The following is a 22,812-nucleotide window of genomic DNA, read 5'->3' as shown; positions in this document are numbered from 1 at the left end:
CAATATCACAGGTGCCAAACATCAGCTCCAAAAATATCTTCATTTCCCTACTCTCCATGGTATGTTAAAGACAAAGGGAAAACCAAACACACTAACTCCAGGATAAGCTGAAAAGCAATTTTCGGGGGCGGGGTACGTGTGTGTGTGTGTGTGTGTGTGTGTGTGTGTGTGTAGAACCTTTCTGGTTCTACTTTCCTTCAGTACTCTCTCTCATAAAAAAATATGAATCTTTTCTTCAAAATGTTGATTATATGTGTGTTGAGAGGGCAAGGAGATTATAGACATAAATAGCAGAAATTCACCTAAACATCTCGCTGATTCTCCTAATTTCCTTCCTGTGCTTCTGTAGTAACAGTACCAAGTCCTACCCCATGCCAAGACAGCCAGGACATGGGTCACGAGGGTGTGCACACACACAAATTGTGTGTGTGCAGATGTGTACAGATGTGAGCGCATGCACATAGAGGGCAGAGAGCAACTGTGTGTCCTCTATCACTCTCCACCTTAATTTTTGAGACAGGGTCTCTTGCTGAACCTGGAGCTTGCCAACTCAGCTAGACTGGCTGGCCAGAGAGGCCCAAAATTCCTCCTGTCTCCCCCTACCCCCAATGCTGGCATTATAGACACGTACCCAGTTTTTTTTATGTTGGTACTAGGGATCCTAACGCAGGTCCTCATACCTGACTGAGCCACCTCCCCAGCCTCTCAACTTTTCAATCACTATTCATATGCTCCTATCTTCTACTCCATATCTGTCCCCAAAGTACTATGCCCCTTCCCCTGTGTCTGTCTAGCAATAGCTACCAAGCACACATCAACACTGAGATACTAACTTTCGGTTTCATCAGAAGATTAATTATGAAATCTTGCAAGTAAGGAAAGGCTGGTCATTATGAACATACTCAACAACCCGAAATCAACTCCCTGGTGCTAAAGATAATACAGACTTAAAGGGTCTTTGAAAGTTTAAGTACCACTAGCTGGCAACTGGTCCTCTGTCTGTGTGTTGCTTTTATTGGTTAATGAATAAAGAAACTGCCTTGGCCTGTTGATAGGGCAGAACTTAGGTAGGCAGAGAAGATAGAACTGGATTCTGGGAGGAAGAAGGCGGAGTCAGAGACACCATGGAGCTGCCAGAGTCAGACATGCCGAATCTTTGCCGGTAAGTCACTGCTGCATGGTGATATACAGATTAATATAAATGGGTTAAATTAATACGTAAGAGTTAGCCAATAAGAAGAAAGAGCTAATGGGATGACCGGCGGTTTAATTAATACAGTTTCTGTGTGATTATTTCGGGGCTGAGCTAGCCCAGCGGCCGGGAACCAACAAGTGGGTCTCCCGCCAACAGGTAACCTATCTGTGCAACAAGCTCACGTGACTAAAGTGGGAGGGGATCTGAAAACATGCTTTACAACACATTATCTGAAAACACGCTTTACAACATGTTTCTAGTTTGCCTTCTGCTGCTGTGAGGAAACACCAAAGTCAACCTGAGGAGGAAAGGGTCTATTTCAGCTCCTACTTACAGCCTGTCATCTAGGGAAGGCAAGACAGGAACTCATGGCAGGAACTGAAGCTGAGACCACAGCTGCCTTCCTTACACAGCCCAGGACCACCTGCCTAGGGATGGTGCTGCCCACAGTGGGCTGGACCCTCCTACATCAGTCAGAGATCAAGAAAATTCCCCAGAGACAGGCTTGCAGACCAAGCTGATAGCGGCAACTCCACAAATAAAGTTCCTTCCTTCCTGGGAGGGTCAAGTTAACAACAAAGCCCAGAACCACAGGAGCTGGCCAGGAAATTTATTTAAAATCGCTTCCATTTTCTTCCCTAACTTTACACCCAGAAAGATCCGACTACCCCAAACCTATAGAAGCTTCGATATGTCTGTTAAATTCCTTTCAACCACCTAAATTTCCAATAAAAGCCATGCCTCAAACTCCTAATTCTCTCCTCCATCTCCTTGACAGAAAGCTCCCTTCCCCACCAACCAGGAATTAGGTCCAGACAAAGCAAAACCGCCCTGAGGGCATTCAGACAGCACTGTGGGAAAGGCCACACTTGGGAAGCACTCGCTGCTCAGATGGACATCTCAATGACTTTTTAAATTGTATCTTCCTTAAAACTTGGATACATTCCTGATAGGTAATTTGACTACTTGCATTATAATTTTCTAGCATATGGTAATAAAATGTCTTTTTCCAACAATCGGTTCGGCTCAACAACTTTCCAATTAGATGGGAATAAAATGTCGTCTGGAAGGAATGCTTTTGTCTAATTTGCACGGAACACCATATGGGCTAGCCACTCTGACTCCCTGAAGCCTTTCTGAAATGTCTGAAAATCTCCGTGGCCATCGTTGCTCACTATAGCTTTTCCTCTTGGTTAAACAGGCTTTGTTTAAGGAGCCCTGACTTGGCCGCCCATATGGCTTTGTTCTCTTGTGTTTGGGTGTTGGTTTTTTTTTTTTTTTTCGTTCATCAGTTTCCGTTTTTGAAACAGCGGTCAAGCCACTCAGCCTAAACTTACTATATAGCACAGGCTGGCCTCCAATTGACAGTAATCCTCCTGCCTCTGCTTCTAAGTGCTGGCTCTGCAGGCACGAGGCCCCAGGCCAGGGTCTCTGGGTAATTTCGTTTATCAAGCACAGTTTACCAAAGCCCCACCCACCACTGCAGCTTCTTGCCCCATTTCTGTCCATCGATGGGACTACAATAACAAGATAAGCTTTTGTTGAGGCAGATGATTAATTATCACGGAGAAAGAGAGGCCCATCCCATCTTCAAAATCATTAGCAAAACATGAAGCTTGAATTTGAGTTTCAATTGCCATCGGAATGTATTCTTCACACTAGTAAAAAGACAACACGAAATAAGCTTTCGTGTGAGAATTCGTTTCCAATGGCTTATTTAATTAATGATATAACAAAAATAAAATAAATAAAATCAGTGTGGTAGAAATTATTGAAGCCAGCCTACTAGCTAATTGTAACAGCTTGGCCCAATCCAATGTGTGTGATCTTCTCTGACAGGATAAGATGGGGGGTGGTCTCTCCCACTGTGGTGGGCTTGCTGAAGCCACGGCTTGGTGACTTTCCCAATTGCCACTGGGAACGCGAGGAGAGCCAGATGGGTCAGCAATGGGTTTGCAACCCCGTTCTGTACTGCAAGTGCGCTATATTGTTCGCACCTGCTAACAAATCTGACTTGATCCACAGAGTTCCTTTCCTCTTCACGGTGGCACAATTGAGATACCAGGAAGTGGGACTAACTCAAGAGGTGAGTGCAAACAGAATAATGAATCAAAGAGAATTGTATGTGAGCTCACCTTGATCCCTCAAACAAGCTTCTGGGTCACTGGTGACAATCTAGTCTAGCAGACAATCAAGCTGCGGACACCTGAGAAAGAAGTGGAAAGAGGAAAAGACAGGAAGAAGAGTCAGCAAGTGTAGGCATTAGCTCTGTGATAACGCATCCTGTCGAAATGGAGTCTGTGCTGAGTTCTACGCAGGAACACACCAGCTCTTCCCGTGGGCACCATCCTCTGAGCTCCCGCGCGGGCTAACGCTAGGATCTAGGGGCTACTTAATCTTATTTCCCGATTAATTCCCTGTGGATTACATGACTGCATTTTCTCTCTGCCTTCATCCCTTGAGTAATTAACAATCTGAAAAAATGATCATAAAAGCCCCACAGAAATGAGCTGTTTGAAGAAGTTGACATCCTTTTTGTCAGGGGAAAGACGCTTCTGATACTTGGTGACTGTGTCCATTTCATGACTCCTGTTGCCTCAAATGCTACCAAATTTGTCCTCTTCCAGTTTTTATTTTATTTTACCTCAGGAGAAAGTAAGAATCAATGGAACTATGAACCCTACAACATTGAAGATATCGATTATGCCCTTTAAAAAGTTATTTCCAAAAAAATTTAGCAAAATAAAAAAATGCTTTTCTTTTTCTCAGCTGTACAACAAGAAGATTCGCTGTTGAGTAGTGGGAAAGACACAAAATTTCCTCCCAAACCCTACTGGGATAGATATCACAAAATTCTTGCTATTCTTGGGTTGAGTGACCCAAGATTCAATAGTCAACCATTTTTACCTGAGAAAAATGGAAAATTTGAAGTTTTTCTGAAAAAAGGAGCAAGACTGGAGGAACGACATTATAAACAATTAGTATTCAAAACTATTTATTGCTCAAAACCTGCCCATTTTCTCCTTGGTGTCAATGGTCCAGGTATACTCATGACAAGTGGTGCCCAAAAGATAATAAATGGATTCTCTCCAAATCTGGAGCTTTCTGTGCAGCTTTTCACTTCTTTCTCTCCATCCACAGTAAGTGGCAATGCCTTCCCAGCATCCTCCTGGTAATGTAGGCGGTCTCCCTCCAAGCAAAGCTGTGACCAAAAGGACAGGCATGGGGGAGGCAGGAGAGGGGAAGAAGGGCCAGGCTGGGAATGGATGCCAGGGGTTGGAAACCGGTAGCAGGAGCCCACGTGGGAACCACACACACCACCTCCACACTGAGGAAAATCAGCAACTCACAGCCAAGCCCAGATGGAATGAAAAGAATTCACTCCTGTCAGATAATGTATTAATAGCCGGTCTATCTTAAGAACCACCACAACCCCCATCGCCACTCTCAACATAATTCATAGTAGGCACAGCACTGTTGGAACGCAAAGCCAACAGAGGAGCAGCCATGTGAGTCCCTAGGTACCAAAGAGTTACATCTTCAAAAGCAGGAAAGGGTTGAGAGTATTTTCCTCCCACCAGGAAACCCACGAAGTCAGCAGCCTACCACTGGTCCTTCGGTTTTATCTGGGTTATTTTCACTTCGTTTGCATGGAAGAGCTTGCTCCAGGCAAATAAACCTATTGATCTCTTGAGTACCAGTCACCTGTTTTCTGTCCCTGTTTTCTAAGCTGAGTCTTTGAGGATAGAATGTAAGATAAAACACAATGCCAACATTGCTGCTGGAACTCTGCAGCTCAATGAACAGTTGAAGTTGGCAAGCTCAGTGTTTCCTTCACATCCTATCAGGGCATCAGGTTAAAGGAGATGCAAGGTGCAAATGGCATTCAGAGGCACTCCCTCTGTCCTCTGCAGCGTCCCTATAGTGGCTTCACCTCAAAACAGAGACTTTGTATCCATCCAAAAAGAATAGGTTCCCAAAAAGCCAGGAGGGGAGGGAGTGAAAACTTGGATTGGTACGTATCGTGAAAAAAAAAAAAAAAAAAGATAGTTTGTTTTCTTTTTTTTAAAATAAAATAAAACAGAGACTTAGTCATCTACACTGACCTCGGCAATGCTGAAAGTATGTCAACAGTGGTTGAGGGGAGCTCTAATAATCAGAGAAAAGCAGGTGGTGGTGTTATTGACGACCACATAGAACTACTAAAAACGAAAAAGCTCTGACCATTTGGAATTACAACCATTGGCAGCAAAGAGGAGACCAAAAAGTGATTGTTTTCTACTAAAGAAATAGGGATTCAGAAGACAGCTCAGTGGTTAAAGAGCTTACCACACAGAGCAATACGACCTAAGCTCAAGCCCTATCACCCACATAAAGAGCTGGGTGTAGTTGAGATCCCTACACTAGGGAATCGGAGGCAGGTGGAGCCTGAGGCTCACAGGCCAGCCAGCCTAGTTTAATTGACACATCCTGGGTCGCAGTAAGAGACCCTGTCTCAAAACGCAGGAGGGACGACTCCTATGGAATAATACCCCAGGCTGATCGCTGGCACACATATAAGCTCACACATGAAAACATATATGTAAAAGTATGGACAAAGTTAAGGTGTCCCGGCTGGTCTGTGAAGATTATATATGCATGGGTGAACCCAGGCTCAATAAGGGCATTCTGTGGAAGACCATCAGCTGCCTAAGAAGCAACTGGTCAACCTCATAGAGAGGAACCCTGGGACACTGTGAATTATCACTGTAGCCAGAGCAGTACATAGAACACAGAAGCTGGTGTAACACCCTGGGCCTCATACAGAAAAGGAGATGGATTTTGCACCTTCGTGAACAACCAAAAACAGGTATCTACACATCTAAAACAAAACACTGAAGGAATTCCAATGTGCCAACCCTAAGCTTGACTCTAATGTCTGTCTTAGTTAGAGACACCATGACTAAAAAACAAGCTGGGGAGGAAAGGATTTATTCAGTTTAGACATCCGCAGCACTGAGGGAAGAAGTCAGGACAAGAACGGAAACTGGGCAGGAACCTGGAGGCAGGAGCTGATGCAGAGGCCATGGAGGAGTGAAGCTTACTGGCTTGCTCCTTAAGGTTTGCTCAGCCTGCTTTCTTATATAGAACCCAGGAGGCCCACCAGTCAAGGGAGGCCCCACCCACCATGGGCTGGGCCCTCCCCCATGATCACTAATAGAGAAAATGCCTCACAGCTGAATCTCATGGAGGCATTTCCTCAGCTGAGGCTCTTTCCTCTCCAATGACTCTAGCTTGTGTCAAGCTGACACACAAAACCAGCCAGTACATGCTTCAAGGACATATATTCTTGTTCTCTGGGTGCCCCTGGGGTGCAGGCACATTGAAGCACCAGTATGACCTCAGTGTGTGTGGAAAACTACACGGGTTCTGTTTCGCGCTCTACACGCACGCTATGCGCTATGGGAACTCGGCTGAAAATTTAAAAACATACACACAGACAGAGACAGACAGACGGGGCCACGGGGACATCCTTGAGATAAGAATGCCAAGGATGCCCACTTCATTATGCTCTGGGGCAGCTTATCTAGGGCTCTGGCCACGCCCCAGCTCTCGGGATCTTTCAGCTGCAGCCTCATCAGAACCCACTCCCCTGCCATCAGGGTCTCGTGAGCAGCTGCAGGCTGCTCAGAGCAGAGGAAAACAAGTTGTTTACAAGAAGTTCAGGGTCTGGTGGTCCGCAGTCGCCAACATGTATGGAATCTACAAGGGAGACGGTCTCTATAGTCACAGGAGTCACAGGTGGGATCACCACTAGAAATCTTCATAACAACCCTGGGGTTCCAATACCCCTATACTGCAGAAGACCAAATAGAAATAAGGAAAGCCAATGGCTTGTCTGCGTGCTAAAGCAAGAACACAAAAACCCCACTGCAAGGGTTTCCATGGCTTGCTAATGGGAAGAGAATCCAAGCTCCCTTGCAGGTGGCTTCCCACGGCTCAGTCCCCAGCTCCAGCACGGCCACACCACTCCTTTGGCAAACCTCTCACACACCTGCTCCAAGTAGACCAAGCTCCTGAGAACAGGCTAGCACAAACCCCTCCCTCTCCTCCTGCCTTCTCCTGAAGGGCTCCGCCTCTCATCTTCCTAAGCATCACCTGTCACCTATGACCTCCTGCCTTCTCCTGAAGGGCGCCGCCCCCTCATCTTCTAAGCATCACCAATCACCTATGACCTCCTGCCTTCTCTCCTGAAGAACTCCGCCCCTCATCTTCTAAGCACCACCTATCAGAGCCCTTCTTGTCCACCTCAGTCCCATCCACAGGACTGACCGCTGCCTCCATTAGATTGTGCAGTAATGAGGACAAGGACACCATCCCTGTCCCCAATTAGGGATGTCTCACCACAGCAACGGGTTGGGTGCTTTTTAAAGAACCAATGTGAATAAAGGTCTTAGGATTATTAAATGCGGTGCTAAAGATGACGTCAGAATTTCAGGAACACGGTGGTATGTTTCTAGAAGCTTAAAGTCTACGATAAAAGTCACCAGAACAATAGCTATTTATACAGACATAGCTGAGTACCTGACATGCAGCTTTCTTAGTATAAAATACAGAATTTTGAAGCAGAGGCAGGCTTCTATGTTCCAGGTCAGCCTGGTCTACAGATCAAGTTCCAGGACTGCCAGGGCTACACAGAGAAACCCTAGCTTGAAAAAAATAAAAAATTAAAGTAAAAAAAATAAAATACAGGATTTGGGGGCTGAAAGATGGCTCAGCGGGTAGAGGAATTTGCCACCAAGCCTGACGACCCAAGTTCTATCCTTGGAACCCAACTGACTCCACAGAGTTGTTTACTGACTTCTGCATGTGTGCCATGTAAAATTAGCAAATTATGACCATATTAGATTAAATGAACTAGTGAACTACACTGTCACTAATTCTGTTTGGTTTTACTTTTCAAGGCTAATACCAGAAAGCTTCGCATAGATGGTTCACATTATTGTATTTATGTTGGGTAGAATTACTCTATAGGTAGAAGCATCCTTGTCTCTGTATGTATCTTAAAAGTTTTGTTTTACGGGCTGGAGAGATGGCTCAGCAGATAAGAGCACTGACTACTCTTCCAGAGGTTCTGAGTTCAATTCCCAGAAACCATATGGAGGTTCACAACCTTCTATAAGCAGGTCTGGTGCCCTCTTCTGCATGTAGGCAGGACACTGTATACATAAATCTTTTTTAAAAGTTTTGTTTTATATAAATAAATTTTGAAATGTTTTGTTTTTCTATTTTCACTTTTTTGAGAACTTCATACATGAGTACTGCATTTATATCATTTCTGCCTCACCCTCTCCCCTCTAGGTCTTCCTATACCCTTCTCACTCCCTCTCAAACTCATAACCTCTTCTTTATTATTGTTGCACACATGAGAAATAAAGGTAAAAATTAATTTCTTTGTTTCAGGAGTGTTCAACCTTTTGCTTTTGAGACACAATGTCCCCTGTAAAGTTTATGCTTCAGAACAACAAATCAAGTTACAAAAAAAAAAGTCTCAGTGTTTTAAATAAGTTTACAATGTTGAGCCATGTTTGTAGCTTTGGCCACATGCAGCCCCTAAGAGCCATGGGTTGGACACTCCCGTAAGTATCCAGACTCTGGTATTTTGTTATAGCAACAAAAAGCTATGACATTCAGTGATGGAAATGGTTTTTACAGAACAGCTTTAATGTCATGTAATGTACACATCATAAAATCCACACCATTGGGGTCTGTTGTTGGAGACAAGGTTGTTTTGGGAAGGAGTCTTGTAACATCACCTAAATTCTGAAACTGCAGATCTTCCAGACCAGAACACAAGCCACAGCTGAGAAGAGGGGTCATAAGGGGAGTCTGGTGGGTTTGATATGATGATGATGATGATGATGATGATGATGATGATGATGATGATGATAAATGGATGGATGATGGATGACCAGTGATGGGTGATGGTGATGATGATGATGGTGATGATGGATGATGAATTGTAGATGACAGGTGACCGGTGATGGGTGATGATGACGAAGATGATGAGTTATGGATGACAAATGACAGGTGACTGGCAATGATGATGATGTGAATTGTGGATGACAGGTGACAGGTGATGGGTGATGATGATGATGGATGATGAATTATGGAAGACAGGAGACTGATGGTGGGTGGTGATAATGATGATGGATGATTAATTGTAAATGACAGGTGATGGGTGATGATGATGACGATGAATTGCAGATGACAGATGCCAGGTGATTGATGGTGGGTGATGATGATGACGGATGATGAATTATGGATGATGGAAGACAGGAGACTGATGGTGGGTGATGATGATGATGATGAATTATGGATGATGGGTGACAGGTGATTGTAGTGGGTGATGACGATGACGATGGATGTTGAATTGTGGATGACAGATGACAAACAATGGACAGATAATAGATGACAAGGGACTGATCTTGGATTATGATAGGAAAGTACATAGGCACGTGCTGGTGGGAAGATCTGAAGACATTCAAGTTCCAATATAAAGGAAAAGTTGGTTCAGCAAAAAGTGACCCTCCTCAACTCTTTGCAAGAGACTCCTTCCCAGGCATTGCTTAAAGGCTTTTTATCTTCTGATAAAACTGCCAATAGACAATCCGGTCCTTCCCAACCTGCTCTGCTTCTTGTGGGTTATTTCTCAAGCCTGGGTTTGTTTGTGTACTATCTAAAATTCCTACTTGAGAGAGATGCTAAGGAGCTTGTACAGGAAGGTCCAACAAAGCCGGTACTCTTTGTTCCCATTAACATTTTTTAATGAGTATCTTTCGATGGTTGTTTTCTTTCTTCCTTCTTCCTTGGCAGCCTGCCTCTGAGATGTGGATGAGCTGCTGCCTGCTTTCCGCACACACCCTTTCCCCAGTGCTGCATCTTCCCCAGATTGCACTCAACTCCAAAAAGAAGTCCTGAGAAACTACAAGAGCTGGTGCTGGTCTCCAGGAACCCATGTAGTATCAGTAGCTCCACATGGTTTCCAGGGACTGGGAATAGCTCAACAGTTAGAGGCACTTGCGGCTCTTTAAGAAGACCTGGGTTCTATTCCCAGCACTCTCATTTTTAACTCCAGTTCCAGGGGATCTGATGCCCTCTTCTGGCCTCCATAGGCACTGCATGCACATGCCACACAGTCATACAGGCAGGCAAACACACCCATAAAATAATTTTTTTTTTAAAAAAAAAAGGCTATTTTGTAAGGCAACATTTAAGCATAACTTAGCAAATGGGACAGTTTCCAGGGTCATAGAAACTTGGGTTTCTGTAACTGGGGGATAAGAGGGTATCAAGAGAGTCCTCCCTATTTTAAAAAGAATCCAAGAACTGGAGAGATGGTTCAGCAGTTAAGAGTACTGGCTGCCCTTCCAGAGGACTCAGGTTCAATTCCCAGCACCCACATGGCAGCTCACACCTGTCTGCAACTCAGTTCTAGGAAATCTGACACCCTCACACCAATGCACATAAAATAAAACTAAATAAAAAATAACCCAAAACTACACAGACAAACCTAAGTGTGACCACAGAAATACATGGCCAATGCTCCTCCCAGGGCCCCTCAAAGTAGGTCCAGGTGGGGGACCAGAAGCCCAGGAGTCACCAGCTTCCCAGCCTCTGGGTCTCTGTCAGCAGGTGTAAAGGGTTTTAGGGGTTTCTAGCCAGCTTTTGGGTCTCCAGAAAATGCTAAACAGAACATTTATCTATTCCAGCAGCCCTCCGGAGCCACACTGTTCTTATCTCCGGTTCACAAACCACCATCCCTGCTGTTCCCTCTCATTTGGAAGCAGCAATTCATTATAAAAACCCGTGTGTATGTGTGTATGCACGCCAGTGTGTGAGAGAGCACAAGCACATAAGCCTAGATTTCTTTTAGACATCCTCCCCCGCGATTTCAGCTCTGACAGCCTAGTTCCATGCCAATTATGTAATGGCCAAAGCAGGGGGTTTAACAGAGTACCGAAAAGCACCGGGGCAGCCCTTACATAAGCTCCCATGAAGCCTCTGTGAGCCCGCCCCAGGTGTGGAAATGTGGGCTTAGAAAAGATGCCGGTTTTCTTCGGTCCTTAAGAATACCGAAAAGGCTTTTCGCACTTGGTTGACTAGTTCACACTCTGATATAGTATAAGAAAATGTCAATTCAGTGGGAGAACAAAATCCTTAGTGAAACCTGATTTTTTTTTTATCGTGAAGACAAAAAGGAGCGCCCCCACGGGACTACTGAACTTTCAGGGCTCCCTCTGCACAACGCACCGTACCCCACTAAGCCTCCCATGGGTATCCTCTGGGTCCACAGCAGCTTTTCTTTGCAGGAAAAACAAGCAAGATCATTACTTGGATGAAAACAGACACAGGCTGAAATGTATTAGCTTCTCTCCCGTCGAACACAAGTTTCTGTCCCCACATTCCACCCGCATGACCGAGGTACCTCGAACCCTCAGAGCCACACCTTAGGCTGCTGAAATGAAGCGATGCGCACCAACAGCCTCACTCCTGGCTCCACCTGACAATCACCAGAAAGCCATAAACATAACAAACACCGTCGCCCCGAACCAGTGAGAACAAAATATAAGGGCGTAAGACAGTGGTAATCCCTAGACATTCGCGTCTCCTACGCTTCCCACTTTCATCTTTTTACCTGAAAAACAACGGTGTGAGGGGATCTTTAGTAACTGTCAACTCACAATCAGCCAGTTCCGCGGAAGAGCAAAATAAAATTACCTAATAGTTTAAAAACCATAAAGGCTGTGGGGGGGGGGGGACGTCTTTTTCTTTAAATCCTTAGTCAGAGACGTCCCGCTGATTTTTATAACTTTATAAAAAAAAAAAACCTGTTCGTGTTTTAACCCTTGAAATCCTTATTTTTTAAAAGGACCTCGTGTTGCCTTTAAATGATATCGAAGCCATCACATGCTGATCCTGAAGGAAAGTTTTGAGCTAAGACCGAAATCATGGCTCTGGCTTCCTGCGCTCTTACGGTCTCTGGTAACCGCTCTTAACTTTACCAACCAGCAAATATTTTTGTTAGGCACTTACATAACAAAGAGTGCACGCGCCTCTGGCACGCCGCCAAGCGTACTTCTCTGGGTGTTTGTATTTAAAATAGAACGGTAGTAACATCACTTGCAAGCCTGTAGTTCCTTCCTTGCATAGGCTCAGAATGAAGGGGGTTGAAAAAAAAATGGATGTAGCAAGCCTTACCATTCTAGAGCTCCAAGGAAATAACACATCGGTGCTAAATTAAGACGAAGACACGGACCGAATTATCCCGAGCCGGGGGTGGAGTGGGGGGGGGGGGTGCTAGGGAGCTCGCTTCGGCTAACCCGCTGTCGCCTCTGAAACACGGTGCTCAACCTGGCATCCCGGGAAGGTGCGAGTGGGCTGCAGCCTCTCTCCGGCGGAGCAGAGGATGTGGACAGCGGGAAGCGGGCACTCTGATGCCAGGGAAGCCAGCAAAAGGCGCCGCCTCCGCCCCGCTCTGCACCTGTCTCCAGCCGGATCGGGACGCGCGGACAGGAGTCGCTCACCTGGGTCTGGAGGAGCCAAGAAGGATGTACAGAGAGGCCAGGGCAGTCTCCGGGAGCATCCCGGGCCGCGCTACCTCCGCAAGCAGCTCCTTCGCAGCTGGAGTTTGCAGCGCCCACGCGTCCAGACTCCTGACCCACCCGGGTCTTCTGCAACTTGACAGAGCGTGGGCAGAGGTGGCGCAGGTGGCAAGCTTGGGGCACCGGGGTACCTGGGGCCGTGGCCACAGCCAGCCCTCCGCCCGCGCACTTCACCGCTGGGCACCGCCCAAGCCGCCCGGCTCCGATCGAAAGGATGGTCGGGGCTGAGGACGCCTCGCCGGACAAAGACACCGCTGCCGCCCACCCGCCAGCGAGGTGCGGTCCGCGGTGACAGCAGCCCGGCTGCAGCGGCCCAACGCGCGCACCCCCTCCCGGCCGCCCGGAGATGCTCACGAGCCCGGGCGCCTCCTCTCGGCCGGAGCCCCGCGGCGGGGAGCCGAGCGCCCTCTGCCGACCGGACTCGGGCCTGCAGCTCACGGGACCACAGCGGCCCGGAGCATCCAGCCTCCGACCCCAGGGAAAAGAGAGAACCTGAGGTCGCCGACCTAAAGCCCAGACTCCCATGAGTGAGATATGCTGTTCTCCGCTCAGAAGAGGGAGCCTCTTCTAATTGTGTGCAGTAGGAAAAATTGAGATCCAGCGGGAAAACTTGTAAGGGATGAAGGGGAGACCAAAGTGGTCATTTAAAGGGTTTTGTGTGTGATTGTGTGCGTGTTGCGAGGAGGGGGTCTCTTTTTGTTTCAGACAGTGTCTTACTTCCTATGTAGCCCTGGCTGGCTTGGAAGTCACAAGACAGCCTCCTGCTGGGGTTAAAGGCGGAGACCACTATCTACTTTCCCCGAAAGGTTTGTTGGGAAAAGCAGACTGCTCTTGTCTCAAAACAAACTTATTTCTGTTTCGTAATTAACAACGTCTCTCAGAAATAAACATGAACGCAGGACTTCACACGGAGACCCTACCAGGTCGCCTGAAAGCGGCGCACTTGGGAAGCCTGAAGACAAGCCAAGGGCTTCACGGCCTCTGGTTCGCAAGGCTTGGAGCAGACTGAGAAGAATAGCAGAATAGCGAGGCGGTTCTGCCTGGCGGGGTGGGCTTGCTCGCTGGTGCTTGTGCGCTGACTCTCTTGGGAGTCGGGAGTGTGGGAAAGCGGGCTCCCTCCTCCACCCCAGCACTGCCCTACTGAGCAACATTTTATACCAGCTGAATTCTTGTACTAACTGGACTATGGTAAGGGAAGGGAAATCATGAAAGCTCACTTCTCACACGGCTGTCTTTTTAAATTAGTCTGTGTGTCCTCCCTTTTCCTCAGGAAGAATCTAGGGTACATTTTTTTTTTTTCTCGCTTTTCCTGTCACCTTCGAGTGTTAACAAGCAGGTTGACTGGCTGTTATTACAAAGTCCAGTCCAATCTAAATCAAACTTTAATCTCATTTCATTTACGCCTTCCCCACTACCCTCCCCTAGCTCACAAACTCCCAGCCTGACCTAAACAGAATAAATAGAACAGCTTCCTTGGAGCCCTTCCCTTCCCTATTAGGGCGTTCTGTGAAGCCTGGAGCCTCCGAGGTGGAAACAAAGAGGTTCTGACTCCACAGCTCCCTCCTCAGGCCACTCCCTCATCCTCCAGGGAAGCACACAGGCCGACCCAGCCTTCTACCTTATCTTCTCATGGTGTCCACCGAACTAAAGAAGCTCTAGTTAGCCTCTTCTTTGAGCCTTTTTAGGGAGCCATCGCCAGGTTCAGGAATATCCCCACACCCCAGATGACTGGCACCAGCTTCTTACCTCATTTCTCGTCAGGCTCGCCTTCCCAGGTCGAAGTGAATGAGCCCTTTCCCTCTTACCCTGATGGCACTGACCACCAACTGCTGAGCCCACAGAATGCCCTCCTAGCAAGTCCCATAGAAGAGAGCAATACCTCTGTTCCGGCGTGGGCCTACCTGTCTCCATGGCAGCACAAGGCAAGGCACTGAGCTCGTGGGAGCATAAACAGCTGACAGCATCCAGCTGTGACTCCCTGGGATCTCCCAGAAAACAGAGGGGACGCCACCACTTTGCTGACTTTCTCTTTGTTTGCCCTTTGATTCTGTCGGGGTCCCTACTCTATAGCATGGTGTTATTCACACCCTCGAGGTACCGTCCTCCCCCTCAGAGAATCCTCCCTGGAGATGTCCTCATAGATGCTTCCAGAGTATATCTCACCCACCTCCGAGGCGGTTCTAAATTGTTGACCAGGAAGTTGAATGGTTACAAATGGTAACTCGGAAAGGGCAGCTCATGTCCAGCCCACACAAAGCAGTCATGTCCTGTTGAATTTTTTTCCATTTTTTTTTGTTGTTGTTGGACGAGCAGAAATGGAAAGCCAAGTTGGTTTTGCTGTTTGTTTGTTTGATTGATATTTGCTCTACGTCTGATCCTGCTGGGGATCTCAGAATTCCCAAACTACAAGTCACCTACTGTGCCCAGTAGCTATTCCAAAATAAGCAGCATTTTAATACTTGCACATTTTAATTTAATTTGCATTTTAATATATTTTAATGCTGTAATGGAGAACCGTGAAACAGAATCGAATGTTCTTTTGGAGGGGAGGAGGGGATAGAATCAGCAGGTATCTCAGTGGAGGTCACCACCACTCCCGAAGCGGAGCTTCACGGACCGTGGGATACAGGTGGTTTGTTCCCAAAGGGGATCCTAGGAAGCAAGTGCCATGAAATCAAAACAGCAAGACAGCGTGGTGGTCTAAAGAAGAATGGTCCCCCCCCCCCGCCCCAGACACTTATGTGTGAATGCCTAGCCCATAGTGAGTGGCACTCTTAGGAGGTGTGGCCCTGTTGTGTGTGACTTTGTTGGTAGGAGCGTGTCACGGCTGAAGTGGGCTTTGAGGTCTTAGAAGCTCAGCTCTGGCCAGTGTGAGACAGCGGCTTCCGCTGCCTGTGGATCAAGATATAAAACTTTTAGAGTCGTGTCTGCCTGAGTGCCACCACGTCCCACCATGATGATAATGAGCTTAACCTCCGAAACTGTTAGCCACCCCAATTAAGTGCTTTCTTTTATAAGAGTTGTCATGGTCATGCTGTCTCTTCACAGCAACAGGACAGTGAGTGAGATGGACAGGAAAAGAAAATATGCAATATTCAGAACACTACTGAAGGCCTAGGCTCACGCTCATACAATGCCATGAAGACACCCAAGAAGCTCATACAAGGCCTCTAGGAGCGGTTATTTCAAAGTCACCAGGCAGAACTTCGATTTAGTCTCTGGTTCCTATCCTCTGTTGGCTGGAACTGTCTTTGGGCCTTTAAGTCCCCAAATTTGCCAGGGCTTTAGAAAAACAGATGGCATCTGGTGATGGGAGACGGGAGACGGTCAGCTTGAGTCCAGCCACTAGACACATCCATCAGAGATTGAAAGGGGAGAGGAGCCAAGAAGATGCAGGACAGAGCATCAGAGGCTATGCTGGGGGGTGGGGGGGCAGAATGCCACAGGAATGTCAGAGGCCCAGCAGCTATCACTAAAGGAATAAAGAAAACAGGCTGCATTCACACAAGTAATATTATTCAGCCTTCCATAATATTATGTTATTACTATATATGTACCTTGATGACCTTACACCACAGGACATATTCCAGTCATCAGAAATTAGAAATAAAAGCCAGGCATGGTGGCACATACATTTAATCTCAACTCATGGGAGGCAGAGGCAGGTACATCTCTGAGTTTGAGGCTACCCTGATCTACAGACAGTGAGTTCCAGGACATCCAAGGCTACACAGAGAAGTGCTGTCTTGGGCGGGGGGGGGGGGGACAAACAAATAAAGATGGAGAGATGGAAGCTGGAGTGCCTAGTCTAGCCACATGTCTAGGTAACAGAAATAGGATCATGATCACAGGGGCAGAATAGGGCATGGAGAACTAAAAGCTAATGTTTCATGTGAGTATGGTCTAACTCCTAAGATGGAAAGGATGGAAAAGCAAACGTGCATTGCTGCACCATACACTTAACAATGGCTATGCTGGGTGGTGGTAGCACACACCTTTAATCCTAGCACTTGGGAGGCAGAGGCAGGTGGATCTCTGTGAGTTTGAGGCTACTCTGTGAGTACAAGAGCTAGTTCCAGGCCAGGCACCCTACAGAGAAAAGAGAGAGAACAATGGCTATAAAGTGTATTCTATGTATGTATGTGAAATACAAATCATGTGTATGCTGTTGTATGTGTGATGTATATAGTGTGTATGCATGTTCAGTTCATTTGTGTGAGTTCACACATGCCACACAATTGCTGTGGGATAACCCTTCTGTACACTGTGAATATGTGTTGCTCTCACTGGTTGATAATAAAAGCTGATTTGGCCTCTGGGAAAGTCAAACTGAAAATACAGAGAGAAAGAAGGATGAAATGAGAGGAGAGAGATGCGAGCCAGCCGCCAGAGGAATAAGATGTGCTGGAGAACAGGTAAAGTCACAAAGCCACGTGACAAAATGTTATGGGAACTCCATCAGCCAATAGCCTTTAAGATACCAGCCCACTTTGGGCGTGGTCTCATGTACTAGCATCTGTTCTAGTTTCCAGCGCATGCACAGCACTGTGGACCGCTACGCTTTCTGTGAGTTTATCCCCAAATAGATAAACTTTTGCTATACTCCATTCCAGGCTATTGTGCAACTCTTTTGTACATCAACAAATTGGCGCCCAACATGCTCATGTGTCCTGAGTCCATGCCATTAAAATCCTATGTAGAAAAGATCTCTAAATGAATTATAAAAGGAAAATTGAGACTTCATCAATTAGCAAAAATAGACCTATCATTTGCTAATAATGAAATTTATGTAAAGACAATGAACCCTGGCAAAGAACTTCTACTAATTTTTTGGGAGCGATTAATGACAACTATCCCAAAAGTGCTATAATTAACCTTATAAAAAGAGTTAATTGGATCCATCCTCACATTGTACGGGACACACTGATCTATTCCCGAGAGAATATTGGACACCGAAGACTCTCCACTTGGAGTTTGTTTCCTTCTTGACAAAACTGGTCTTTCGGCAAAGAACTGCCCCTGCCTCGATTACTGACAAAATGCATGTTGTCTATTCTGGACAAGCAGGATACAAGCAAAAAGACTGTCAAATCTTGCCAAGACAGGCTAAGATAGTCTTTCAAATTTTCCTGCCTCTGAAAACGGTCTGTCAGATACTCTAGGCCTTAGCCAAAGTTGGTTGCCTCAACATTCTAAATGAGACTTTGGATGATTGTCCAGGTAGTTAGTTTTCTGTCATTCGTTGCACCTTTTAGAAGTTGCTTAATTGTACTTCTTATTTACTCAAGTAATATTATTTCCCTTTTCAGGTCTTTGATGGGTTGAAGACTATATAGTCATAGTTACTTTCCTCTCATGACTTAGTCAAGCCATTTTAATATAAAACTTAAACTCCTTAGGATAGGATAACTATTGAAACATTTAGCATATGTTTTATGTTTGATGTTGTTCATGCTGGCTGTAATTCTAATTTTTATGTATGTTTTTGTCTCTTCTTTTCCCTGGACAATACTTGATATTGGTTCGTATTATATATAGTTTTGTATTAGACTTAGAACTCTCTTACTTAGACAAAAGGTGGGGGTTCTGTGGGACTCCTTCAGCCAATAGCCTTTAAGATACTGGCCCAATTTGGGCATGGTCTTGTGTATTATAAATGCAGATGGAAAAATATGTGAATCCTCTTGGCAGCTGGATTCAGTTCCAGCTTCCAGCACATGCAGAGGACTGCAGATCACTACCCTTTCTGTGAGTTTATTCCCAAATAAATAAACCTTTGTTATACTCCATTCCGAGCTATTGTGAAATTCTTTTATATGCCAATAGCAAAATGTACGTGAATCGAAATGGGTTAATTTAAGTTGTAAGAGCTAATTAGTAATAATCCTGAGCTATAGACCAAGCATTCTATAATTAATATAAGCTTTTGTGTGTTTACTTGGGACCAAGCAGTTGGGACAAAGAAAGTTCCATCTCCATTTACACACACTACAGGGGTCTTAGGTGAAGCGTAGTGATAAAAAAAATGCCATTTGGAATTAGCAAGGATACAAACACCTGTTGAAGAAACACCAGTCAGAGAGACAGACACAGAGAGAGGACAAACAGCTTCCATCAAGGGGACCTGAGGGGCCACAGAGGTGGGAGTCCACCAAAGGATTCTGGGTCAGACTATTATAGGCTCCCAGGATCCTTCCTTTTCCATCTTCCCTCCCCTTCTTCATTGGTCTTCCCCATTCCATGTGCTGTTAGAAAACTGTAGACTTTGTAACCTTTTTGGGGGGCTGCTGCAACCCTGGGGGCAAGGGGCAGCCTCTCTTAAAGGGGCAAGTCCTGTTTTCCAGGTTGACCTGGTTCTCCTGATGCTCCTTCAAGGAAGTCAGAGGACAGCCTCAAGGGTAATCTTTGCCTTCTTCCTTGTTGAAGGCTCTGTCCTTGTCAACTGCTCTGCTGTGCAGGTTAGCTGGCCCACTGGCTCCCAGGGAGGAGGGGGGAGATTCACCTACTCTGCTTCCCACCCCCCACAAGGGGAACAGGGATTACAGATTCCTGCCTGTCACTGTGAGAAACAAAGCTCCTCCTTTAAAAAAAGAATCCTGGAGACTCAGGTTAGGAAGCCCAAGGCAGTTTATTTTACAACTTTGCCAAACTGGGTGTCAGCCCAGGAGGGCTGCCTTGCTGACTGAGCAAAGAATTAAACCCTAATACAACAAGCCCCTTCCCTCTTTCCTCCTTCGCTGAGTAATCAAGAGGGTACAATCTCGTACATCGCCCAGATCATAGCTTTCCTTATGCCATTTACATTTATCTTTTTCTCGACAAACACTGCGTGTTGATTCATCTCCACAATTTATAATCTTTTTATTGCAAAGCGTATCAGGCACAGAACCCTGCCGTATCTGTACATCATTAGTCCAACTTGGCTGTTGGTAATTTTCTACTCTAGAATTTTGGTGTGGGGGGGGCTGCAGCTAGAGGAGCAGAGTTTGGGGGTGGGGGGGCAGCTTAGCAGGCTGTCAACAAGCGTCCAGTGTTAGCTGATTATCTATCTGCTCCTGGACCTAAACTGACTTTGAAATGGAACCATTTAGTTCTGTTTCTTATCAGTCCCTCTGGGTCCCGTGAATCCAAACTCCCAGCAAGCATTTTACTCACCCATGATTCTAGTTTTAAAAACATACAATCAGAATTTGAAAGAACAGAAAAGACAAAGTGTATATTTTCAGAACTCCCCATTCAAATGGAAGCTACACCTCAGTCCTTGGCATCCATATATCCAGAGTCTGGAATGTTTGGGTGAAGGCTTCACCCCAGCCCTTGCCATCCGTGTATCCAATGACTCTGTAATGTTCAGGTGGAAGTTCCACCATAAACCCCCTCCCCTAGTAGTTGCCTTAGTCCAGACTCTGCCCCCAAGAAAGCCCACCAACCAATGACCCCCTCCCCAGAGATAATCAAGACCACCCCAAAGGATATTTAAACTGCTACCCCTCCCCCCAGATCAAATATGTGGTTTTCCAGTCTTCCTTTCCTGTCTCATCTCTTGGGGACTGGAAAGCCATCTGGGAGCATTTATACCCATCAAACCTGGGTTTTTCTAATTTGATTTGTTTTGGTCTAATTTGGATTATTGCATCGGTGGAGAAACTTTATCAGGTTGCAGAAACTTTTTGCTCCCCTGCATCAAGAATGTCAGATTGGGGCTCGTATATTTCTGGCTCTCTGGCTCTCTCTCTCTCTCTCTCTCTCTCTCTCTCTCATCCTGGTCTGTGTACATTTATAATGAAGACTGTTATGCCCAAATCCACGATGTCCCTGCAAAAGCCGACAAGGAGACGAGTCCCATATGTAAAAGCAATTAGCCTTTATGTTAATCAAGTTTGCAAACTTGGTCTCTCCACATGTCCAACGTATTGGAATAACTGGAGAGCTCCATTAGAATAGGGTTTTATAATAGTAAAGGTGGGGGAGAGCGGTTTCTGAGGTTTTAAGATCCCTGATTGGCTGACATTTGTCTAAGGGTGTCCTGATGAGTGTGTTCTGGCAGGTGTTCCTATCTACAGCGGTTGGAATGCCCAGTATTTTCTTTGGATGGTCTGTTCTTGGGTGGAGGTCGGGTAATCTCAGCTTGTGGTTCCTCCTGCAACCAGGCATTGCCTCTGGGTAAACTACTGAGACTCAGGCCTCCATTTAAATTCATCTATGGCGGGAGTTTTACTCTGGCAGGTGATAATGGTTGGAAATAAAGAACTGCCTTTGGGTGACCTGCCCACACTTAGCTTATCATGACTGGCCCCCACAGAAACATCCCCAATGAACCAGCTCCTGAACCACCACCCAGATCCTAGGGCAGTGTTTCCAGCAAGGTCAGGTTGTGGAGGGGCTCTGGACAACCCCCCGCCTCCCCCCCCTCTGCCACCAGCAACCTAGCACCAGAGAAAAGTCACACCGTTTCACCCCAATTAAGCAGAACTCAGCACCAGAAGCCCTTGAGGCACACTTCTTAGCTCTGACAGTGTTGTAACCCTTTTCCTCTTCTAGAATTCACTGGATGTTGAGTGCAGCCTTTGAATACTGCCCGTGCCTCCTCCTTCCTGTCAGGACTCCATCCAGAGCAGGACACTGCAGGTAAGCAATGCCTGGGATTTACCCTTGGCATAGACCTACACGATTTTAAAGAAGCCTGGTATTCTTGATGATATTCATTTGTAACCCAGAGCGCCGTGTGTGATTAACAGCCTGCAGGACCCAGCATAGAGCACTTCAGCGGGATGCTGCCTCACACACACATACACACACACACACTCACATACATACATACACACACACATACACACATATACATACACACACGCACACACATACACACACACACATATATACACACGTTTCCCCTGTAGGGTTGCTTCTCCTTATATCTGAGACTGCGCTGCCTTTGGTTTCTGGTAGAAAATAAAGCAAAAGTCATAAAATTCTGTCCCCACATAGAAGGCAAATTCCCCTCAGGCAATTATGTTTGCCACAGCTGAAGCACCAGGAAAATAAAATGGCTACCATCTTTTTTTTTTAATGCCATTTGAATTACAAATGCATGAGCCCCTTGAGAATATAACATTAATTTGAGGCTGTAAGGAAAGTACTACCCATATAAGGGTCTGTTCTTTTATATCCTGCTTTATACGCTTATGGGAAAATAAAAAACACTTATTATGGGAAAGCCTGTCAAGAAGTGTATGTATATATTATAATAATATGTAGTGCACAGAGGTCTTTGGAGGAAGCCTGATATATTCAAACCTAGTTTTCCGAATGTCCCAGATTCCCTACTTTTTAGTTTATGTTATAGTTTCTAAATACATGCACACAACAACACACACCCAGCAAGGGCACAAATATATATGTAAATTTTAAAATACAAACACATATACATGAGAAATATTTCTCTTGAGGTCAGTGAACACTGACAGAAACATTAGGACATTATGATAAGGGCAAAGATGGAAAGATGCTTTGGCTGTTTAAGAACACTGGCTGCAGCCAGGCAGTGGTGGCGCATGCCTTTAATCCCAGCACTTGGGAGGCAGAGGCAGGCGGATCTCTGTGAGTTCGAGACCAGCCTGGTCTACAAGAGCTAGTTCCAGGACAGGCTCCAAAACCACAGAGAAACCCTGTCTTGAAAAACCAAAAAAAAAAAAAAAAAGAACACTGGCTGCTATTGTACAGAACCTGGGTTCAGTTCCTAGCACCTACATAATGGCTCACAACTACCTGTAACTCTAGTTCTAGGGGATCTGACGCCCTCTTCTGGCCTCCGTGGGTGCTGCATGCATGTAGAACATACAGAGGCTTACAGGTAAAACATCTGCAAATGTAAAAGTAAATAATGAATTAATTAATATTAGAAAATTAAAAGTATTAAGTAAATTATATTGTTATTATAACTAATTCCCAGGCTATACTTTGCCTTGTATT

The 22,812-nt window shown here is 45.8% G+C and overlaps 1 protein-coding gene across 3 annotated transcripts in view; it reads right to left on the bottom strand.

The window, feature by feature from the left end:
* The window catches only part of Mtus2 (microtubule associated scaffold protein 2), a 362,594-nt gene extending 349,428 nt beyond the window's left edge, over positions 1-13,166 (bottom strand). For all 3 annotated transcript variants that reach the window (XR_005976596.1, XR_005976595.1, XM_041678087.1), the window contains exons 1-2: positions 12,763-13,166; positions 3,331-3,401 (exon numbers count right to left, since the gene is read on the bottom strand). The gene's annotated coding sequence lies outside the window, so the exon portion shown is untranslated. The remainder of the gene's footprint in view (positions 1-3,330; positions 3,402-12,762) is intronic.
* Positions 13,167-22,812: the final 9,646 nt, after the last annotated feature.

This window comes from Microtus oregoni, unplaced genomic scaffold, assembly GCF_018167655.1.
Source record: "Microtus oregoni isolate MIOR12 unplaced genomic scaffold, Mior012 000029F_ref0000214, whole genome shotgun sequence".
In the NCBI taxonomy this organism is placed as follows: Eukaryota; Metazoa; Chordata; class Mammalia; order Rodentia; family Cricetidae; genus Microtus; species Microtus oregoni.
Note: the sequence above shows the minus strand (reverse complement) of the source record. Positions and strands in the feature narration are given on the sequence as shown.